This window comes from Eriocheir sinensis, chromosome 4 (assembly GCF_024679095.1).
Source record: "Eriocheir sinensis breed Jianghai 21 chromosome 4, ASM2467909v1, whole genome shotgun sequence".
In the NCBI taxonomy this organism is placed as follows: Eukaryota; Metazoa; Arthropoda; class Malacostraca; order Decapoda; family Varunidae; genus Eriocheir; species Eriocheir sinensis.
In genome coordinates, this window is record NC_066512.1 from 17,563,507 (window position 1) to 17,569,616 (window position 6,110).

Consider the following 6,110-nt stretch of genomic DNA (forward strand, 5'->3'; position numbering starts at 1 on the left):
CTCGACACTGCCCGGGCTGTCGTTACCAGCCCGGAGAGTGACGCATCATTAAGGGCACTGCCGCCGTCGTTACCGGTACTGTCGCCGCCACCCGAGACTCCCGCCGCCCCTCATTACTCCCCGGCCCGTCTGCAGCACGTTGTCTGCATCGCAATCAAGCGCCGCAGATGAATGACAGGAGGAGGATGACGAACCCGTGACCCGAGGTGATTATCCACGCAAGAAGGGGCGACCTGAGGCTGGTGCTATGGGATGGGTGATGAAAGGGGTGGTGGTGGGGGTGGGGGTGGAATGATAAATGGTGTATGTGCAGCCTATCCAACTCCCGCTACCAAGAACTGTCGACAAAGGTTCCTGTGTTCACGGAAAAATGAGGCATATCAAAAGGCTGTTCCTAGAAAGAAAAGTTGCAAAAAAATAAACTTAGGGACAAATAAGTCTTGGCACTCTATTCTTCATATAGTTACATCAATTGGTTATTCTAGTATTTCAAACAGGACGAAACTAATAATCCCTTCAGACTACAGCCTCACTCGAGACCCGGACCACCTCACTCAACCCGCGGCCTCGATGCTCCTCTTCACGCCACTGCTTCACTAGCTAACGGGTCGAGCCGGTCAAGAAACTCCTACATCAAGTAACCCATGACACCATCCCTCACCTCCACTTAATTAAGAAATGCATGGCCGCTGTCTGTCTGTCTACCTTACATCCAAACACATATTTACCAGTGTGTGTGGATGGAGGGGGGAAAGGGGTATGATGAATATTATAAAAGGAATTAATAGCAAACTTCGTCGTCTCTCTCCTCTCGACTCAAATCATTGTTTTCGGATATTTTTTAGGTCACGTCGGGCCCGCGCGTCATAAAGAGACAGTCATGAAGGTATCACGTCCAAATGAGGCGGACACCTGGAATTCGTGTTTCATCCCGGCAATAAAGTTAAGTAATTACCTGGACGCGATGCCGGCAATATACTTTATAAATATTAAATACATAGACGACACACACACACACACACACACACACACACACACACACACACACGTTTACCTTATTGTTGTATTATTTATATTATCAGCAATATGAAAGCTGGTGGAGGTGGTGGTGGCGGTGGTGGTGGTGCGCTCCTCCCCTCTCCCTCTCCCCAGCCACAGTGTCGACGTCGAGGTTGACACACACACACACACACACACACACACACACACACACACACACACACACACACACGGGGACGTATTATTGGCCGCTGGAAACTCGACTAAATCTACAACATGATTAAAAATAACAAAACCTCGATCCACCAAGAGACCTTAAGCCCCGACAAGTGTGTGGAGCGGCGCCCCCTTAACCCTCCTACCCCCCTTTCCCAATCCCCCCATCACCCCCTACGCCCACAAGCCAGCTCCTCTTCTTCGCCTTCTCCCATTTCCTGTTCCTTCCTCGTTCCTTCTTCATCCCCATCATCATCATCATCATCATTATCATTAGTCAACAAACATATATCAAAACATCCACAGACCGTTTATATTATTTTCTTCTTTTCCGTGTAAAAAAAATAATTCAATAAAGCCAAATCCCATCTTTTCAGGGCAAACCTTAATAATGATGGAAATTAAATATAAAAATAGTGAATGATTTAATTTCAGGAAGCCTCATAACTTGATTGGGAGGATCGCCGTGTGTAATATATATTTTATCGCGCAAAATATGGAAACATTTACCGGACAAAAACATGTTTGCAATATGTAATGGAGAACGGCCCGCGGCGGATGGGAAGGGAAGGACAGAGCGGTGGTGTGGGTGTGTGGGGTGTGTGGGTGTGTGTATCAATGTTGTTATTTAGTACCGACACACCGGCTGAAAGATAAAGAACGGGGAAACGCTGCTGACCAACCGTACCCTATCACGACCCTTATCCTATGTGTGTGTGTGTGTGTGTGTGTGTCCTCAAACCCTAAAGCAATAAACACACACACACACACACACACACACACACACACACACACACACACACACACACACACACACACACACCAGCAAACAAACAAACGAACCGACGAACAAACAAACAAAGGGACGATACGGTTTATGCTAAATTACGAGTATATAAATATTGTAAATTCAGCGGGCATAACAGGCTACCTTGCTGAGAGAGAGAGAGAGAGAGAGAGAGAGAGAGAGAGAGAGAGAGAGAGAGAGAGAGAGAGAGAGCACTACCACAACACCACAGCATCACAGCATCCACCCACCCTCCACCTGCCCACCTGATCCACCACCTACACTTAACTCATTACATCCTCTCCCCACCAACCCCCCACCCCACACCCACACCCACACACCCACATCCACACACACACACACACACACACACACACACTCAATCACCCCCCACAGGCACTCACCCCCCCCCCCTCAACACACACACAGCAAAGGGAGTGAGTGGGGGAGGGAGGGAGGGATGTCGGTACTTTTGTCCCATCAAACCCAATCAAATCAACAGGTAATTAATACTACATGCTCGCGATAACCTTTCAATCAACACATCCACGGTGGCAAAAAATTACACATGACATTTTTGCACCTGTATATTACCACCGGCTGTAGGTGTTGCAACGAGGGGGGAGGGGAGGGGAGGGGGAGGGTAACGGAGGGTGAGGGAGGGTAAGAGTAGCAAGCTGTCGATGAAGGGTTTTGTTTCTCTTCTTTATTCTTGCCCGGTGATTGGTTTACACGTGCAACCAATAGCAGCGAATCTTTAACTCTGTCGCCGTGTGTGTGTGTGTGTGTGTGTGTGTGTGCCTAAAATACTGGAGGGAGTGAAAATGATATAGATGATGATAAATGAAAGAGAATATTTACAACTAGAAACAATGGAAATACACGAGGCAAAAATTTGTGAATAAAAATGAGAACATAAAACACTTTCCAATACAACAAAATAAATACCTCAAAAAGAAAGGAAAGGTGGGAAGGAACGTAATCGTATGTGAACACGAAAAAGAGGAAAGAGAATAGCAACTGAAAAGTACAGACACACAAAAATATATACGCAAAAAATACATACACACACAAACAAATAAAAGGCGTCAAAAGAAACACGAGGAAATGAACCTTCGTGGAAAAGTGAAGGAAAATAATTGAAATAGAGAGAACGAAGAGAGAAAAGAAATAGTAAAATAATGCAGTTCAAAAATACGAATAAAGAATAAAACGAAGAAGTGCATGAATGAAATTAAACAAAAAGTGGAAATAGAAAGAGAGGGGGAGATGCGGAAAATATTGAAGGAGGAGGAAGAGGAGGAGGAGGAGGAGGAGGAGAAGAGAAAGGATAGGACGAGGCGGAGGAGAATAAGAAAAATAGGATAAGTAGGAGAATTAGGAGAGAGAGGGGTAGGAGGAGTAATAAAGGAGAAGAGGAAGAGGAGGAAGAGGAGGAGGACGAAGAAGAAGAGAAGGAGGGAAGCGCTGTCCAGATGGGTCAGGACAATCTCACCTTAATGTTATTTAGAAACTTTTTGGGACCAATTTGACAACCCACTCCGAACTTGATCCCAACTTTGAGAGGCTCGGTGACGGGGGCGGTGAAGGAAGACGATGCGGCTGTGACGGAGGGGCGGGTGTGACGGGAGGCAGATGTAACGAGGGGGGAAGGCAGTGTAACGGAGGGAGGCGGTGTGACGGGGGAAGTGAGGGACGGGTGACGGAGGGGTGACGGGAGGTGAGTGTTGGTGGATTGACATGGGTGATAATGGAGTGACGATGGGGTGAAGGAGGAGAAGAAAAGATGCTGACCTAAGAGGAATATGAAGGAAAAGGGGGTAGAAAAAATGAGAATGGGTAACTGATTGAAGGAAAGGATATCATGCAGAAAGGGAAGAGTAACTAAAAAGAGGGAGGATGGAAAGGATGGAAATAAGAAGAGAAGAAACAAAAAAAAAAGGGGGGATGAAGAAGCGGAAAGAGGAGCTGGAAGAAGAGGAAGAATGGAGAGGGATGGAGATGAGAGGAACGACAAAAAAAAAAACGGATACAGAGAGGAAAGAGGAACTGGAAGAAGAGGAAGGATAGAGACGGATGGAGATGAAAAGGGAAAAGACAAAAGAAAAGGATGCTGAGAAGGAAGAGTAACTGGATAAAGAGTAAGGATGGAAACCGATGGAAATGAGAGGGAAAGAGACAAGAAATGAGAGCGGACAGAAGAGGAAGAGAAAAAGAAGATAAAATGATAAACTTGAAGAGATCGGGACGCAGAGAAGAGAGGAAAGGAAGGAAAAGAAGAGAGATAAGAGGCAAAGAGAGGAAGAAAAAGTGAAATAACTATACGGGGACGAAGAGTGAAAAGTTTAAAGTGATGGAAAGAAAATTGAATTATAATGATGGTACAAGGGGAAGGAAAATGGGAAGGTAGGGAGAAGGAGGGGAAAAGAGGGAATGAAACAGCGAAGGGAAGAGCGATATGATGATTAGGGAAAAGGGACGGGAAGGCAGGGGAAGGGAAAGGGAGGGGAAGGGAATGTATATGGGAAGGATAATGGGGAAGAATGATGGGAAAGGATGGGGATAACTCTAGAAGGGAGAGGGAAGTTGAAGGGGAAAATAAGTAAAAGAGAGAGAGAGAGATGGAGAGGGGGCTCGAAATGGAATACGAAACGTTCACACACACACACACACACACACACACACACACACACACACACACACACACAAAGAAAGAAACGATAAAAGGAAAATTTGTTATCACTAAATCATAATTTACGAATATGCTTTCTTTATTCTCTCTCTCTCTCTCTCTCTCTCTCTCTCTCTCTCTCTCTCTCTCTCTCTCTCTCTCTCTCTCTTCTCTTCTCTTCTCTTCTCTTCTTCTCTTCTCTTCCTTCCCTTCCTTCTTCCTTCCTTCCCTTCCTTCCTTCCCTTTCCTTTCCTTTCCTTCCCTTCCTTTCCTTTCCTTTCCTTTCCTTCTTTCCTGTTCCTTCCTTTCCCTTCCCTCTCTCTCTCTCTCTCTCTCTCTCTCTCTCTCTCTCTCTCTCAGTCCACCATTGTAGTTTCAGCAGAGCGCCAATATGCTATAAACAAGACTGGCTGCATCCGGATTCGTGGCAGCTTCTCGCGACCTTGGCTACGGTTACGCTGACACCCATCCACTCCCGACCCGTCACACCCCCGCCCTTCACTCCGTCACCTTCTCCTCCACCCATGATACCTGGCGCCTGAAGGGAAGGATGCAGGTGAGGGGAGTGCGGAAAGAAGGTGAGGGCTTGAGGTGAGGTGTTGGGTTAGGGTAGGTGATGGGTGTAGAGGGAAGGGAAGGGAAGGGAAGAGATGAAGTGAAGAGTGAAGAGAAGGGGAGTTAAGGAGAAGGATGAAACGAGAAGGGGTGTAGAGGGGGGACTGATCAAGGGACGTTCATGCTAACCCCCCATTTTCTTTACCTTCCCCTTCTTTCATCAACATCTTAGCAACACCTCAGTATCTACTACCCAGCATCATTTCCCAGCCACTAAGCAACATCCATATCCCCTTCCTCCCTCGACCATTCCATAACATCTCTCTTACTTCACTCAACATGGAAGCCCAACATCACCCACCTAGCTATTTTGTCTCCTTTTAACCCCTTCTTACAGTCTGTAGCTATTCCAACATCACCATTTCTATATTAATAACACACACACACACACACACACACACACACACACACACACACCAGGAGCAGCAGCAAACACTCTATTAAACATAAACGTCCAGTCTCTGATTTACTATGCCGCGAAGTATTTACTATGAATCACTCGGACGATGGATAGCAAGTACACCTGGCCCGCCCGAGACTCACTTTGTCATTACCTGCGACTATGCCTCAATACACCTGGCCCTGCGTCACCGCCGGGCCACCACCTCCGCGGGACGAATAAATACCTGGCCGGCCCTCACTGACTTATGAAGGAATATATACATCGGTGGAATATTTTGCCCAGATATACTTTACGGCCGAGTATTCCTTTCTCCCGGCGAGGTATATCTTAGGAAGCGTGCCATAAAAACTATTCTTTCCACACAGGAGAGGAATAAATTGGTGTAGGGACCATAAGCGGGCGCCCCTTCCCCCTCTCCA